General features: G+C 37.2%; 1 protein-coding gene and 1 long non-coding RNA gene across 2 annotated transcripts in view; one reads left to right on the forward strand and one right to left on the reverse strand.

Annotated features, from left to right (window-relative positions):
- ATP10B (ATPase phospholipid transporting 10B (putative)) overlaps window positions 1-18,864 on the reverse strand; it is a 298,840-nt gene that overhangs the window by 157,657 nt on the left and 122,319 nt on the right. The window lies entirely within an intron of this gene.
- The window catches only part of LOC309622746, a 216,235-nt gene that overhangs the window by 28,529 nt on the left and 168,842 nt on the right, over window positions 1-18,864 (forward strand). The window lies entirely within an intron of this gene.

Here is an 18,864-nt window from a genome sequence, read left to right on the forward strand (position 1 = left end):
ACACTAATGATGAAAAATCTGAAAGAGAAATTAAGGAAACACTCCCGTTTACCATTGCAACAAAAAGAATAAAATACCTAGGAACAAACCTACCTAAGGAGAAAAAAGACCTGTACACAGAAAATTATAAGACACTGATGAAAGTAATTAAAGATGACACGAACAAATGGAGAGATATACCATGTTCTTGGATTGAAAGAATCAACATTGTGAAAATGACTCTACTACCCAAAGCAATCTACAGATTCAATGCAATCCCTATCAAACTACCAATGGCATTTTTTTTACAGAACTAGAACAAAAAATTTCACAATTTGTATAGAAACACAAAAGACCCCGAATAGCCAAAGCAATCTTGAGAAAGAAAAACAGAGCTGGAGGAATCAGGCTCCTGGACTGCAGACTATACTACAAAGCTACAGTAATCAAGACAGTATGGTACTGGTACAGAAACAGAAATATAGATCAATGGAACAGGATAGAAAGCCGAGAGATAAACCCATGCACCTATGGTCACCTTATTTTTGATAAAGGAGGCAAGAATATACAATGGAGAAAAGACAGCCTCTTCAATAAGTGGTGCTGGGAAAACTAGACAGCTACATGTAAAAGAATGAAATTAGAACACTCCCTAACAACACACACAAAAATAAACTCAAAATGGATTAAAGACCTAAAGGTAAGACCGGACACTATAAAACTCTTAGAGGAAAACATAGACAGAATACTCTATGACATACATCACAGCAAGATCCTTTTGACCCACCTCCTAGAGAAATGGAAATAAAAACAAAAATAAACAAATGGGACCTAATGAAACTTAAAAGCTTTTGCACAGCAAAGGAAACCATATACAAGCCAAAAAGACAACCATCAGAATGGGAGAAAATATTTGCCAATGAAGCAACTGACAAAGGATTAATCTCTACAATATACAAGCAGCTCATGCAGCTCAATATCAAAAAAACAAACAACCCAATCCAAAAATGGGCAGAAGACCTAAATAGACATTTCTCCAAAGAAGATATAGAGATTGCCAACAAACACATGGAAGGATGATCAGCATCACTAATCATTAGAGAAATGCAAACCAAAACCAAAATGAGGTATCACCTCACACTGGTCAGAATGGCCATCATCAAAAAATCTACAAACAATAAATGCTGGAGAGCGTATGGAGGAAAGGGAACCCTCTTGCACTGTTGGTGGGAATGTAAATTGATACAGCCACTATGGAGAACAGTATGGAGGTTCCTTAAAACACTAAATATAGAACTACCATACTACACAGCAATCCCACTACTGGGCATATACCCTGAGAAAACCATAATTCAAAAAGAGTCATGTACCACAATGTTCAATGCAACTCTATTTCCAATAACCAGGAAATGGAAACAACCTAAGTGTCCATCAACAGATGAACGGATAAAGAAGATGTGGCACATATACACAATGGAATATTACTCAGCAGTAAAAAGAAATGAAATTGAGTTATTTGTAGTGAGGTGGATGGACCTAGAGTCTGTCATACAGAGTGAAGTAAGTAAGAAAGAGAAAAGCAAATACCATATGCTAACACATATATATGGAATCTTAAAAAAAAAAAAAGTGGTTCTGAACAACCTAGGGGCAGGATAGGAATAAAGATGCAGACGTAGAGAATGGACTTGAGGACATGGGGAGGGGAACGGTAAGCTGGGTCGAAGTGAGAGAGTGGCATGGACATATATACACTACCAAATGTAAAATAGATAGCTGGTGTGAAGCAGCTGCATAACACAGTGAGATCAGCTCGGTGCTTTGTGACCACCTAGAGGGGTGCGATAGGGAGGAGGGGAAGGAGACGCAAGAGGGTTGGTATAAAGCAGAAACTAACACACCTTTGTAAAGCAATTATACTCCAAGAAATATGTTTAAAAAAAATGCTTCTAATGTTTAAGTTCAGAACAGCCACGTGCTCCTGACCCAGCCTTCTGTCATAATGACCATATCCGGGTTGATCCTCTGTGGGTGAGTTTGGCTTTGCACAGGGATTGCTTTCTGGCAAGTGAGCAGGTAGCTGCTCCTGATATCTTTGCAAGGGGTAAGGTTACACACACTAAAAGAGTCTTTCATGAGCGGGATGCAATGGCTTTCTGAACCCTGGGCACATAGCATCTGGACGGAGAATCTGGTGAAGTGATCAGGGGGGGAGACACAAGATCAAGAGGCAGATGATGATTCTAGCTCATTATAGATAAAGTTCTTTATGCTACTTTTGAACAAACTCAATCATTCATTCAACACATATTTATCAAGTGCCTGATAATAAAACTTATGATTTATTAAGTGCTTACTATACTCCAGGTACTGTGATAAGACTTCAGTCTGTATCAATATTATTCATCCATCCATCCAATAACAGTTGTTGGATGCTTTTTGTATGTCAGGCATAGTTTTAGGTGTGGGACTATAGCAGTAAAAACAAAACAAAGCAAAACAAAATCCCTGTCCCTGTGTGTGTGTGCGTGTGTGTTGTGTGTGTGAAACAAGTACGTAATAGTTCAAACAGTGGTAAGTGCTACGAAGCAAAATAAAGCAGGGTAGGGGGACTAGGTGATGGGGGCGTGGTTGCTATTTTATGCAGCAAGATCAGGAAAGTCCTCTAGGACATGGTGACATTTACACAGAGACTGGAAGTAAGGGAGTAAATCCATTGGGATATCTTAGAGAGGAGAATTCCAGGAAGAGAAAAACCAGGGTAATGCCCCAAAGCAGAAGCATGCTTGCATTTTTGAGAAAAAGAAGGAGATCGGTGTAGCTGGAGCAAAGAATAGAACTAGGAAATGCAGTTTGGGGGTTACTGAAATAAAATTGCCACTTGAGAGATTATCGTGGTTTAGATCAGTGACTTAGTGATGGAGATGACAGATGGTCAGATTACAGATATACTTAGAAGAGCCCAAAGGATTTACTGATGTACTGAATGTGAGGTAAAAGAGAGAAGTCAAGGACCAGAGAGTAGTATTTGTCATAAGCAAATGAAAAGATGGAGTAATTATATATCGAGATGGGAAGACTATGGAAAGAACTGGCTTGGGAGATGAGGCTAGGAGTTCAGGTTTGGATATGTAGTTTTGAGATTACCATTAATTATCCAAGTGGAGATGACCTGTCGAGAACTGGGTATTTGAATCTGGAATCTGGGGGAGAGATCTAAGTTGGAGATATACATTTTCAAGTCATCAATGTGTAGATAGTATTTAAAGCCAGGGGATAATATGAGATCATCTAGACAGCAGGTGCAGAGAAGTGTCCTAAGAAATGAATACTGGGAAATTGAAAAAGAGTGGCTAATGAAGTAGGAGGAGAACCAAGGGAGAACAGAGTCCTGGAAGACAGTGAAGAAAATAAAGAATAAAGAGTGATAACAGGCATTGGATTTGCCATTATGGAGCTCTTAACAAGAAATGTTCTCTTTGAATGGTAGATACAAGAGCCTGATTATATTGATCTAGCAGAAAATGGGTGGCAAGGGAATGAGAGAGTGAGCCCAGACAAGTGTTAGGGAGTAGGCCAATGGAAAGTATGTAAATCAGGAGAAGTTTTTTTGTTTTAAGGAGGGGAGTTGTCATAGCATGTTGGCATGTTGATGGGAATGACTGAGTAGAGGTGGAAAACTGAAGACCTAGGAGAGAGGGAGCAATTGCAGAAACAATGTCCTTAAGTAGAAAAGTACACAAGTACAAGACTTCAAATACAAAAGTGAAGGAATTGCCTTAGGTTAGAGCATTGACATTTAACAAGAAGAAAAAGAGAGAAGATGGGCAAAGATGTAGGTGGGGAGGTAGGTTGGTTGGTGGAAATATGTGGAAATTTCCTTCTTATGGCTACTGAGTTCACAGTTTTCTCAGTGAAATAAGAAGCAAAAATTCATTGGCTGAAAGTGAAGAAGTGGCAGAAGGTGTTGGGAGTTTGAGGAAAAAGAAGGTATAAAACACTCATAAAGAATAGGAGAGTGTGCTAGGGAAATAATTTTATTTATCCTAAAATAGCCTCATAAGTCAGGTATTATTAAGTATATTTAAAATATTAGAATGCTGAAGTCACAGAGTTAAGTAACTTGTCAGAAATATATAGTAAATACATAGCAGAATCTAGATTTAATCTTGGTCTGTCTGCCCTTAATTACTGTGGAGGATAAAAAATAACTACATAAGACATATTTCTTGTGGCCATGGAGTTTAAGCCAATTATGAGGGAAAAAACCACCTTTACTTCAAAAGGTAAATAATAATCTAAGGCACTATAAGTGATATAACCACTGAAATTCTAGGAAAACCTTACTTGAAGGATTCGATGTTAACTTGGAATAGAATGGATGATGGTTTCATGGTGGGACCTGAGTTAGGATTTAGATGGCAGGATCTGGATAACAAAGAAACACTAGAGAAGGCACTCAAAGTGAGAAGCAGATCAAAAATAAAGAAAGAGGAAGGTGTAAGTGATAAAGGAGTACTTAAGGAATGGAGTTTTGGTAAATCTAACCTTAGGAGAGCCTGAGACAAGTAAAAAATTTATGTGTTAACAAGGTTTTCTATCAATGGAGATAATTTTAGCACTGAAAAGATAAGATGTAGAAGTGGAGGAGGTTTTGTTGGAGAGACCTGTGCAGTTGTTGAAGAGCAGTTGATGGGGGTGCTAGTGAAAAAAAAAAAAGTCTGTTTTTGTGGCATTGGTAACCAGAGGACTAAGTCTTGGGGAAATCATACTCACTACAGAAAGAAAGAGGAATAACTCCAGAAGGCAAAGAGCCAGAGAGGGGATCCTTAAGTTCTGTCTTTCCACATCTCTGACTAACCCCTGAACTATGCATACATGGAACAGATCCAAGAAGATCAACTAAAAACAAACAAAAATATCTGAATTGAGATAGAAGCTGCTTCTCAAGAAGAAAAGCTTGTAGTCTAATTCCAACAAAGTTAAATGCCTACTAAAAGAAAAGAAGCTATATCTTGTAGAAAAATAATAGGATCCAGAGTCTCCATGCTTAACATTCAAAATGTCCAGGATATTCAATGTATATGACCCAGGAAAATGTGACCAGTTCTCAAAGGAAGAGACCATCAGCTAAGATGAATCCCAAGACGACCCAGATTTTAGAATTAGCAGACATGAAATTTAACAGTTATTATATCTACCTTCAGTGATATAAAAGAAAATATGCTTGCAATGGGTAAAAAGAGTAAACATCTCAGCACAGGTATGGGAACAGTAAAAATGCACAAAATTAATGTTCAATAACCAAAAATAAAATATCTGCAATAAAATATTCACTGGATAGATTTAACTGAAGAATGGAAATGATAGAGGAAAAAGTTAGTCAATCTTAAGATAGATGAATAGAAATTATCTAATGGGACGAACAGAAAGAAGATGAGTAGAGCCTCAGAGGCTTGCTAAATAATATAAAAGAGTTTAACATATATTTTATTGAAACTCCAGGAGGACAAGAATGAGATAATAGAGTATAAAAAATATGTAAATAAGTAGTGACCTAAAACTTCCTGAATTTGATAAAAGACATAAATTTACATATTCAAGATGCTCAATAAACCACAAGCAGTATAAATATGAAAAAGGCCATAGGCACATACATGTGTCAATGACTGTGAAAAGCCAAGGAAAGGAGCAATCTTGAAAGAAATCAGAGAAAAATGACACATTACATATAAAGGGATGATGATTCGATTAAAGGCCAGAAAAGATTAAAACATCCTTAAAGAGTTTTAAAAAAGTCAACAGAATTATATAAGCAGCAAAAATAATTCAAGAATAAAGCAAAACAGACATTTTCATATAAAAGAAAACTATGAAAACTTATTGCTACCAGATCTGCACTATAAGAAACACTAAAGGAACTTCTTCAGGCTAAAGCAAAATGACACCAGATGGAAACTCAAATCCCCAGAAAGGAATAAAAGCATCAGAAGTGGTGAATATCTATGTAAATGTAAAAAAGACTATTTTTTTTTTTTGCCTTTTTCTTCTTAATTTGTTTATAATACATGTGCCTGTATAGAGAAAAAACAACAGCATTGCCTTCTGGGATTTTTATGTAAGTAGATGTCATAAATATAACAACAGCATAAAGACCTAAGTAGGAGAATAAATGAAATTACACGATTTTAAAGCTTTTACATAGTTAAAGAGGAAAATAGACAATTCCACAATTATAGTTAGAGATTTAATAACTTCCTTTCAGCAACTGGTAAAGATAGACAAAAAATTAGTAAAGACACAGAAGATCTGAACACTATTATCACATTTATCTGATTGACATTTATAGAACTATACCTAACAACTGCTAGCATACACGTTCTTTTCAAGGGTATGTGCACACCAGAATATGTTAGGTTGTAAAACAAATCTCAATAAGTCTTAAAAGTCTGAAATCATACAGAGTATATTCTCTGACCAAAATGGAATTAAGTTAAAAATCAATATGAATAAGGTATTCATGAAAGTCTCAACTATTTGGAAATTAAATAATGTACTTCTAAATAATTTGTGGGCTAAAGAAGAAATCAAAATTATTTCAAACTAAATGATAATTAAAAAAGGAAAAAAAATTTTTAAAAATCAAGGATCTAGGTTTCTACCTTAAGAAAAAGACCAAATTAAAGCCAAGGTAATAGAATGAAGAAGACAATAAAGATAAGTCTAGAAATCAATAAAATAAAAATTGGACACAAAACAGGAAAAAATGAAACCAAAAGGTCAATTTTGAAAAGGTCAATAAAATTAATATACCCTATTTGATTGCTGAAGAAGATACAATACACAAAATAAGAATATCAGTAAGCACTACACATCTTACAGACATGAAAGGATAGTGATGGAATGTCATGAACTACTTTATGATGATAAGTTTAACAACTAAAAATGAGCCAATCCTTTGAAAGACATAAATAATTAAAATGGACACAAGAAGAAACAGGAAAAAATGAATGACCTTAGGTCAATTAAAAAGTTGAATTAAAATAAAAATCTCCTTACAAAGAAGAACCAGGCACAGATGGGTGCACTGGTGGATTCTAACATTTAAGGAAAAATTAGAACAATCTGATACAATCTTCTTTAGAAAACAGAAGAAAAGGGAATTATTTTCAAATCATTTTATAAGTCCAATATTACTAGGTGAACACATCACAAGAAAGGGAAACTACATACCAATTTTCTTCATGAACATAAGTTAAAAATCCTTAACAAAATGTTTGTAAATAAAATCCAGTAACGTATAAAAAGGGCAGTGTATTACAACTGTTCAGGATTTATTCTATGAAGCAAAGGTTGGATTTAACATACAAAATCAGTTTGACTTCCCATATTAATGGAATAAAGGAGAAAACATATGTGATAATTTTAGTAGAAGCAGAAAAAATTGATGAAATTCAACTTGAATTTATGATAAAAACTCTCAGAAAACTAGGCATAGATAGGATCTTCCTCAACCCAATAAGGATATCTACACAAACCTTACAACTAATGTCAAACTCAACGGTGAAAGACTGAATGCTTTCCCCTAAGATCAGAAACAAGGCAAGGATATCCACTCTCACAACTTTTATTCGATATTGTATTAGTAGAACTATGTAGGTCAATAAGGCAAGAAAAATAACTAAAAGTCATGCAGATGTAAAAGCAAGATATAAAAATATCTTTATTTGCATACAACATGATCGTATACATATAGAAAATCCTGAAAGGCAGTAGAATTAATAGGTGCCTTAAAAGGTTGCAGAATACAAAGTCAATATGCAAAAGTCAATTGTATTTCTGTTATCAATGAACAACTGAAAACTAGCATTAAAATAACAAACCTATTTATCATGCCATAAAAATACTAAGAACAAATCTAATGAAAGATGTATAAGACCTGTACACTGTTAACAGCAAGACACTGCTGAGACAAATTAAAGAATATCTAAATTAATGGAGAGCTATACTATGTTCATAGATTGGAAGACAATATTCTTAGGATGGAATATTCCCCAAGTTGATCTATAGATTCAATGAGATCACAATCAAAATCGTAACCAGATATTTTTGAAGAAACGGTTAATTTCTTCAAGTTAATTTAAAAAATTTACGTGGAAGTGCAAAAGGCCTGGAATAAATAAAACAATCTTGAAAAAGAATATCAAGTTTGAAGGACTTATGCTGCCTGAATTCAAGACTTACTGTAAATATAAAGTAATTAAGACAGTGTAGTACTGGCATAAATAGAGACAGCTAGATAAATGGAATTGAAAAGAGAACCTAGATATAGACTCATATGGTCAATTGATTTTGACAAAGACACCAAGGTAATTCAATGGGGAAAGGATAGTCTCTTTGACCAATGATGTTGGAATAATTGGATATCTGTGTGCAAAAAAGTAAACCTTGACTATTACTTTACACTATACATGAAAATTAATTTGAAATGAATTGTATACCAAAATGTAAGAGCTGAAACAACAACAACAAAATTCCACAAGAGAAAGTAGGAGACAATATTATGATCTTGGGTTAAGTAAAAATTTCTTTGGACTCCAAAAGCACCAACTATAAAAGAAATTAATTCATAAATTAGATGATATCAAGGGTAACATCTTTTGTATTTTAAAAGACATAGAGAAAACCAAAAGGCAAGCTATCCTATTACAGGAAATGTTTGCAAAACATATATCTGACAAAGGGGTGTATCAAGAATACAAAAACTCAATTATAACAAGAGAAGCAACCTAATTTAGAAAGCCTACAAAGTATTTGAACAGATACTTCACAAAAGAAGATAAAATGAATGGCCAATAAGCACATGTAAATGTGCTTGATACCATTAGGTATGAGAGGAATGAAAATTGAAACCACTTACACATACACATTAAGTGGCTAAAATTAAAAAGAGTGACAATATCAAGCGTGGGGAAGAATTTGGAATAAGTGGGACTCTCATACAGTGCCAGTATGAGTGCAAAACAGACAGTTGGTTTGAAAAACAGTTTGGCAGTTTCTTGTAAAGTTAAACAGATACTTGCCATAAAACCATACAATCCCACTTCAGAAAACTAGTATTCACCCAACAGAAAAGAAAACATGTGTTCATCCAAAGACTTGAATATGTATATTTATAGTAACATTGTTCATAATAATCAAAAACTGGAAACAGCCACTATGGAGAACAGTATGAAGGTTCCTGTAAAAACTAAAAATAGAGCTACCATATGATCCAGCAATCCCACTCCTGGGCATATATCTGGAGAAAACCATAATTTGAAAAGATACATCTACCCCAATGTTCACAGCAGCATTATTTACAATAGCCAGGACATGAAAACAACCTAAATATCCATCGACTGAGGAATGGATAAAGAAGATGTGATACATATATACAATGGAATATTACTCAGCCATAAAAAAGAATGAAATAATGCCTTTTGCAGTGACATGGATGGTTTGCAGTGACATGGATGGACCTAGAGATTGTCATACTAAATGAATTAGTCAGAGAAAGACAAATATCATATGATATCACTTATACATGGAATATAAAAAAATGGTACAAATGAAACTATTTACAAAACAGAAATAGAGTCACAGATATAGAAAATAAACTTATGTTTACCAAGGGGGGAAGGTGAGGGAGGGATAAATTGGGAGACTGGGATTGACATGTAGACACTGCTATGTATAAAATAGATAACTGAGAGAGGAACCAAGATGGCGGAGTAGAAGGACCTGCTCTCACTCCCTCTTGTGAGAACACCAGAATCACAACTAGCTGCTGGACAATCATCGACAGGAAGACACTGGAACTCACCAAAAAAGATACCCACATCCAAAGACAAAGGAGAAGCCACAATGAGACGGTAGGAGGGGTGCAATCACAGTAAAATCAAATCCCATAACTGGTGGGTGGGTGACTCACAGACTGGAGAACACTTATACCACAGAAGTCCACCTACTGCAGTGAAGGTTCTGAGCCCCACGTCAGGCTTCCAAACCTGGGGGTTCGGCAACGGGAGGAGGAATTCCTAGAGAATCAGACTTTGAAGCCTAGTGGGAATTGACTGCAGGACTTCGACAGGACTGGGGGAAACAGAGACTCCACTCTTGGAGGCCACACACAAAGTAGTGTGTGCATCGGGACCCAGGGGAAGGAGCAGTGACCCCAGGGGAGACTGAACCAGACCTACCTGCTAGTGTTGGAGGGTCTCCTGCAGAGGCAGGGGTGGGGGCTGTGGCTCACCGTGGGGACAAGGACACGGGCAGCAGAACTTCTGAGAAGTACTCCTTGGTGTGAGCCCTCCCAGAGTCTGTCATTAGCCTCACCACGGAGCCCAGGTAGGCTCCAGTGTTGGGTTGCCTCAGGCAAAACAACCAACAGGGAGGGAACCCAGCCCCACCCATCAACAGTCAAGTGGATTAAAGTTTTACTGAGCTCTGCCCACCAGAGCAACAGCCAGCTCTACCCACCACCAGTCTCTCCCATCAAGCCTCTTAGATAGCCTCATCCACCAGAGGGCAGACAGCAGAAGCAAGAAGAACTACAATCCTGCAGCCTGTGGAACAAAAACCACATTCACAGAAAGATAGGCAAGATGAAAAGGCAGAGGGCTATGTACCAGATGAAGGAACAAGATAAAACCCCAGAAAAACAACTAAATGAAGTGGAGATAGGCAACCTTCCAGAAAAAGAATTCAGAATAATGATAGTGAAGATGATCCAGGACCTCGGAAAAAGAATGGAGGCAAAGATCGAGAAGATGCAAGAAATGTTTAACAAAGACCTAGAAGAATTAAAGAACAAACAAACAGAGATGAACAATACAATAAATGAAATGAATCCTACACTAGAAGAAATCAATAGCAGAATAACTGAGGCAGAAAAACGGATAAGTGACCTGGAAGACAGAATGGTGGAATTCACTGCTGTGGAAGAGAATAAGACAAAAGAATGAAAAGAAATGAAGACAGCCTAAGAGACCTCTGGGACAACATTAAACGCAACAACATTCGCATTATAGGGGTCCCAGAAGGAGAAGAGAGAGAGGAAGGGACCAGAGAAAATATTTGAAGAGATTATAGTCAAAAACTTCCCTAACATGGGAAAGGAAATAGCCACCCAAGTTCAGGAAGCGCAGAGAGTCCCATACACAATAAACCCAAGGAGAAACACGCCGACACACACAGTAATCAAATTGGCAAAAATTAAAGGCAAAGAAAAATTATTAAAAGCAGCAAGGGAAAAATGACAAATAACATACAAGGGAACTCCCATAAGGTTAACAGCTGATTTCTCAGCAGAAACTCTACAAGCCAGAAGGGAGTGGCATGATATACTTCAAGTGATGAAAGGGAAGAACCTTCAACCAAGATTAATCTACCTGGCAAGGATCTCATTCAGATTCGATGGAGAAATCAAAAGCTTTACAGACAAGCAAAAGCTAAGAGAATTCAGCACCACCAAACCAGCTCTACAACAAATGCTAAAGGAACTTCTCTAAGTGGGAAACACAAGAGAAGAAAAGGACCTACAAAAACAAACCTAAAACAATTAAGAAAATGGTCACAGGAACATACATATCATTAATTACCTTAAACGTGAATGGATTAAATACTCCAACCAAAAGACACAGGCTTGCTGAATGGATACAAAAACAAGACCCATATATATGCTGTCTACAAGAGACCCACTTCAGACCTAGGGACACATATAGACTGAAAGTGAGGGTATGGAAAAAGATATTCCATGCAAATGGAAATCAAAAGAAAGCTGGAATAGCTATACTCATATCAGATAAAATAGACTTTAAAATAAAGAATGTTTCAAGAGACAAGGAAGGATACTACATAATGATCAAGGGATCAACCCAAGAAGAAGATATAACAATTATAAATATATATGCACCCAACATAGGAGCACCTCAATACATAAGGCAACTGCTAACAGCTATAAAAGAGGAAATCGACAGTAACACAATAATAGTGGGGGACTTTAACACTCCACTTACACCAATGGACAGATCAACCAAAATGAAAATAAATAAGGAGACAGAAGCTTTAAATGACACAATAGATGAGATAGATTTAATTGATATTTATAGGACATTCAATCCAAAAACAGCAGATTACACTTTTTTCTCAAGTGCGCACGGAACATTCTCCAGGATAGATCACATCTTGGTCACAAATCAAGTCTCAGTAAATTTAAGAAAATTGAAATCATATCGAGCATCTTTTCTGACCACAACGCTATGAGATTAGAAATGAATTACAGGGAAAAAAACGTAAAAAACACAAATACATGGAGGCTAAACAATACGTTACTAAATAACCAAGAGATCACTGAAGAAGTCAAAGAGGAAATAAAAAAATACCTAGAGACAAATGACAATGAAAATACGATGATCCAAAACCTATGGGATGCAGCAAAAGCAGTTCTAAGAGGGAAGTTTATAGCTATACAAGCCTACCTAAAGAAACAAGAAAAATCTCAAGTAAAGAATCTAACCTTACACCTAAAGGAACTAGAGAAAGAAGAACAAACAAAACCCAAAGTTAGCAGAAGGAAAGAAATCATAAAGACCAGAGCAGAAATAAATGAAATAGAAACAAGGAAAACAATAGCAAAGATCAATAAAACTAAAAGCCGGTTTTTTGAGAAGATAAACAAAATTGATAAGCCATTAGCCAGACTCATCAAGAGGAAGAGGACTCAAATCTATAAAACTAGAAATGAAAAAGGAGAAGTTACAACTGACGCCGCAAAAATACAAAGCATTCTAAGAGACTACTACAAGCAACTCTATGCCAATAAAATGCACAACCTGGAAGAAATGGACAAATCCTTAGAAAGGTAGAACCTTCCAAGACTGAACCAGGAAGAAATAGAAAATATGAACAGACCAATCACAAGTAATGAAATTGAAACTGTGATTAAAAATCTTCCAACAAACAAAAGTCCAGGACCAGATGGCTTCACAGGTGAATTCTATCAAACATTTAGAGAAGAGCTAACACCCATCCTTCTCAAACTCTTCCAAAAAACTGCAGAGGAAGGAACACTCCCAAACTCATTCTATGAGGCCACCATCACCCTGATACCAAAACCAGACAAAGATACTACAAAAATAGAAAACTACAGACCAATATCACTGATGAATATAGATGCAAAAATCCTCAACAAAATACTAGCAAACAGAATCCAACAACACATTAAAAGGATCATACAAAAGACCTGTATGCAGAAAACGATAAGACACTGATGAAAAAATTAAAGATGATACCAACAGATGGAGAGATATACCATGATCTCGGATTGGAAGAATCAATACTGTGAAAATGACTATACCACCCAAAGCAATCTACAGATTCAATGCAATCCCTATCAAATTACCAATGGCATTTTTTACAGAACTAGAACAAAAAATCTTAAAATTTGTATGGAGACACAAAAGACCCTGAATAGCAAAAGCAGTCATGAGGGAAAAAAACGGAGCTGGAGGAATCAGACTCCCTGACTTCAGACTATACTAGAAAGGTACAGTAATCAAGACAATATGGTACTGGCACAGAAACAGAAACATAGATCAATGGAACAAGATAGAAAGCGCAGAGATAAACCCATGCACCTATGGTCAACTAATCTATGACAAAGGAGGCAAGGATATACAATGGAGAAAAGACAGTCTCTTCAACAAGTGGTGTTGGGAAAACTGGACAGCTACCTGTAAAAGAATGAAATTAGAACACTCCCTAACACCATTCACAAAAATAAACTCAAAATGGATGAAAGACCTAAATGTAAGACTGGACACTATAAAACTCTTAGAGGAAAACATAGGCAGAACACTCTTTGACATAAATCACAGCAAGATCTTTTTTGATCCACCTCCTAGAGTAATGGAAATAAAAGCAAAAATAAACAAATGCGACCGAATGAAACTTAAAAGCTTTTGCACAGCAAAGGAAATTATAAACAATATGAAAAGACAACCCTCAGAATGGGAAACAATATTTGCAAATGAATCAATGGACAAAGGATTAATCTCCAAAATATATAAACAGCTCATGCAGCTCAGTATTAGAAAAACAAACAACCCAATCAAAAATGGGCAGAAGACCTAAATAGACATCTCTCCAACGAAGACATACAGATGGCCAAGAAGCACATGAAAAGCTGCTCAACATCACTGATTATTAGAGAAATGCAAATCAAAACTACAGTGAGGTATCACCTCACACCAGTTAGAATGGCATCATCAGAAAATCTACAAACAACAAATGCTGGAGAGGGTGTGGAGAAAAGGGAATCCTCTTGCACTGTTGGTGGGAATGTAAATTGATACTGCCACTATGGAGAACAGTATGGAGGTTCCTTAAAAAACTAAAAATAGAATTACCATATGACCCAGCAATCCCACTACTGGGCATATACCCAAAGAAAACCATAATTCAAAAAGACACATGCACCCCAATGTTCACTGCAGCACTATTTACAATAGCCAGGTCATGGAAACAACCTAAATGCCCATTGACAGATGAATGGATAAAGAAGATATGGTACATATATACAGTGGAATATTACTCAGACATAAAAAGGAACGAAATTGAGTCATTTGTTGAGACGTGGATGGATCTAAAGACTGTCATACAGAGTGAAGTAAGTCAGAAAGAGAAAAAGAAATATCATATATTAATGCAGGTATGTGGAACCTAGAAAAATGGTACAGATGAACCAGTTCGCAGGGCAGCAGTTGAGACACAGATGTAGAGAACAAACGTATGGACACCAAGGGGGGGGAAACTGCGGTGGGGTGGGGATGGTGGTGTGCTGAATTGGGCTATTGGGATTGACATGTATACACTGATGTGTATAAAATTGATGACTAAGAAGAAGCTGCAGTATAAAAAAACAAACAAACAAACAAACAAAAAAACGAAGACTAAAGTTTCTTTGGGTTATTTGTATGGAAATGTGTTAATATAAATGTTTCAGACATTAAAAAAAATAGATAACTAATAAGAACCTATTGTATAGCACAGGGAATTCTACTCAATACTCTGTAATGACCTATATGGGAATAGAATCTAAAAAAGAATAGATATATGTATATGTATAACTGATTCACTTTGAGGTACAGCAGAAACACAACATTGTAAATCAACTATACCCCAATAAAAATTAATTAAAAAAATGAAAAAGAAAACATATGTTCATCCAAAGACTTGAATGTATATATTTATAGGAACATTATTTATAATAGGCAAAAAACTGGAAACCGCTGAAATGTCCATCAACAGGTGAATAGATAAAAAGTTGTTCAGGGTGGAGGCAGGGATAAGTTAGGAGGTTGGGATTAACATATACCCACTACTATATATAAAATAGATAAACAACAAGGACCTACTCTATAGCACAGGGAATTGTACTGTATATTTTGTATACCTATATCTATAAGGGAAGAGAATCTGCAGAAGAATATATATATATATATATATATATATATATATATATATATATATATATATATATATACACACACACATATATACATATATATATATGTATAACTGAATTGCTGTGCTATACACCTGAAACTAACATGATATTGTGAATCAACTATACTTCAATAAAAAAAATAAAAAAAATAGTTGTCATATGTTGATACTGTGGACTGTTAGCCATAAAAAGGAACTATCGATAAACTCAACAATGTGACTGCATCTCAAAACATACTGAGTAAAAGAAGTCAAACACAAAAGACTGTTAGACATCATATGATTCCATTTATATGCAATTTCAAAAAAGGGAAAACTATAGAGACAGAAAGCAGATGAGTGGTTTCCAATGACTAAGGTTAAGAGGAGAGGATTGACTGTAAATAGGCCTGGCCACAAGGAAACTTTTGGTGGTGATAGAAATGTTCTATATCTTGATGGTGGTGATGGTTACAGAACAATATGCAATTATCAAAAAATGGGCGGAAGACCTAAATAGACATTTCTCCAAAGAAGACATACAGACAGCCAAGAGGCACATGAAAAGATGCTCAACATCACTAATTATTAGAGAAATGCAAATCAAAACTACAATGAGGTATCACCTCACACCGGTCAGAATGGCCATCACCAAAAAGTCTACAAACAACAAATGCTGGAGAGGGTGTGGAGAAAAGGGAACCCTTTTGCCCTGTTGGTGGGAATGCAAATTGATACAGCCACTACAGAGAACTGTGTGGAGGTTCCTTAAAAAACTAAAAATAGAATTACCATATGACCCAGCAATCCCACTACTGGGCATATACCCTGAGAAAACCATAATTCAAAAAGACACATGCACCCCAATGTTCACTGCAGCACTGTTTACAATAGCCAGGTCATGGAAGCAACCTAAATGCCCATCAACAGACAGATGGATAAAGAAGATGTGGTATATATATATACAATGGAATATTACTCGGCCATAAAAAGGAACAAAATTGGGTCATTTGTTGAGACGTGGATGGATCTAAAGACTGTCATACAGAGTGAAGTAAGTCAGAAAGAGAAAAACAAATATTGTATATTAATGCATATGCGTGGAATCTAGAAAAGTGGTACAGATGAACCGGTTTGCAGGGCAGAGGTGGAGACGCAGACGTGGAGAACAAGCGTACGGACAGCAAGGGGAGAAGGGGGGATGGGATGAGTTGAGAGGCTGGGATTGACATATATACGCTGCTACGTGTAAAATAGAACCTGCTGTGTAGTGCAGGGAGCTCTGCTCAGTGCTCTGTGGTGGCCTGAACGGGAGGGAAACCCAAAAAGGAGGTGATGCATGTATACATATAGCTGATATACTTCACTGTACAGCAGAAACTAACACAACATGGTAAAGCAACTATACCCCAATTAAAAAAATGTAATTATTAAAAATCAGATTGTACATCTAAAATGGATAAATTTTGTTATATTCAAATTATACCCCAATATATCTGGGAAAAAAAACTCTGATATGTAAGACAGAGATAGGAAGAGCCTTTGAAATTATAGCAAAGATGGGTGGGCCCAGATTTCACCCCTGCCCTCATCCTGTGAGATTCATGAATAAGCAGCATATCTAATTTTAAATTGGCACACCCAACCGTATGTGCCACACCTCATGTACACAGAAATGTACATTAAGCTAAATAATATAGGTGGTTCCTCTTGCATTCTACCCACTCACTGAGCACGTGCCCTGATGAGAGAGGTGAATAGTTGCGATTCCTCCAATCCTCAAGCACCTCATCCCACTGAAAGTGATTCCAGTGTGTAAAGACCCATTTTCAACAACATGGTTTCCAGAGGCAACCCAGCCTTAACTGTCCAAGGTGAAAAATAAAATCATATTTATATATAGCTTTTTATGGACAATTTAAAGGATTCTCAAAAGTATTTTATTTTATTTTATTTTTGGCTGTGTGGGGTCTTCGTTGCTGCGAGTGGGCTTTCTCTAGTTGTGGTGAGCGGGCTTCTCACTGCAGTGGCTTCTCTTGTTGTGGAGCATGGGCTCTAGGTGCGCAAGCTTCTGTAGCGTGGCTCGCGGGCTCTAGAGCACAGCCTCAGTAGTTGTGGCTCACGGGCTTAATTGCTCCGCGGCATGTGGGATCTTCCCGGACCAGGGCTCGAACCCGTGTCCCCTGCATTGGCAGGCGGATTCTTAACCACTGCGCCACCAGAGAAGCCCTCAAAAGTAATTTTGACCAAGTATGATTTTTGTTCAGGGCCAACTTCAATGCTAATTTCTACACCGGCTGTGACTTTCTTGAACTTCAAGAGAACCCTAAGGCTACACAGAACAGTTGGTAAAGCACTCTGTGCCTGGACACCTCAAGTGAGGAACTTGTCACCTCACAAAGCATTCCACTCCATTTTGGACCACTGAACTGTCAATTTTCCAAACGTGGGTCATCTTGCCACGATCTCCACTTACTGGCCCTGGTTCTGCTCTGTGGAGCCACGTTGAAAAATCGTCTTTTCCTTGAGAGTTCCTTCAAATGCCTGATGGGTATTGGGTTCACCTCTGGTCTTCTTTTTCTAATACTGCACAATCCTAGTACTAGACTGATTTTTCCCTTCTGTAATCAGTATAGCAATGGCCTGTGGCCTCAACCCAAAACAGATGCTGAATTAGGCGATGGTACCTTGGCACCGCCTGTCCTCAAGTGACTTAACAACTTCAGCAATTGCCAAGTACAGGAAGCCTGGGAATATCAAGAGTTCCTGCACTCAATACATTTTCCCAGCTGAGCTCTGCAGGAAGGAGTAGCAGTGGTGAAAGTCTTTGGACCTTTGCCTGACCTCCATCCCCAGACATGTCACTGATCTGCTTTGGGAGGTCACCATCCCTGGCCAGCTCTCTGATTCGGCTCCCATCTCAATGGGACTTTATAAAGTCATGGAATGGAAACGACCTCCCCCGTCCTCACTTCCCTTGCCCCAGCCTCTGTTGGGGAGCTATTCAATGTACAGTAATGACCATTAAGAAGCTGCATGTTTATTTTGCAGGCAATCTCGGCTGCCTCCATTGCTGGACTGAGCCCTCTCCCAGGCTTGCACAAGCAGCTCTCCTGGGAGCAGTCACGCTTATGAACTGTTTGTGGGGTAAGCCCATCACCGGCTGTCAGCAGCTGAACACTCTTTACCCTGAAGAGATAGAAAAGGAAGGAAAGACAAACAGCTCTGAAGAAACACTTCTGTAAATTTAGCAATCAGAAGGGCTACACAGAATCATCGACTGCCTCTCACTTTGTGAATGCCATTAGTCAATATTTCCAGCCTCTGTACAAGGTTCAGTACTCTGTAGGACCTCTC

The sequence above is a fragment of the Balaenoptera borealis genome (assembly GCF_965194805.1).
Source record: "Balaenoptera borealis genome assembly, chromosome: 2".
Classification (NCBI taxonomy): Eukaryota; Metazoa; Chordata; class Mammalia; order Artiodactyla; family Balaenopteridae; genus Balaenoptera; species Balaenoptera borealis.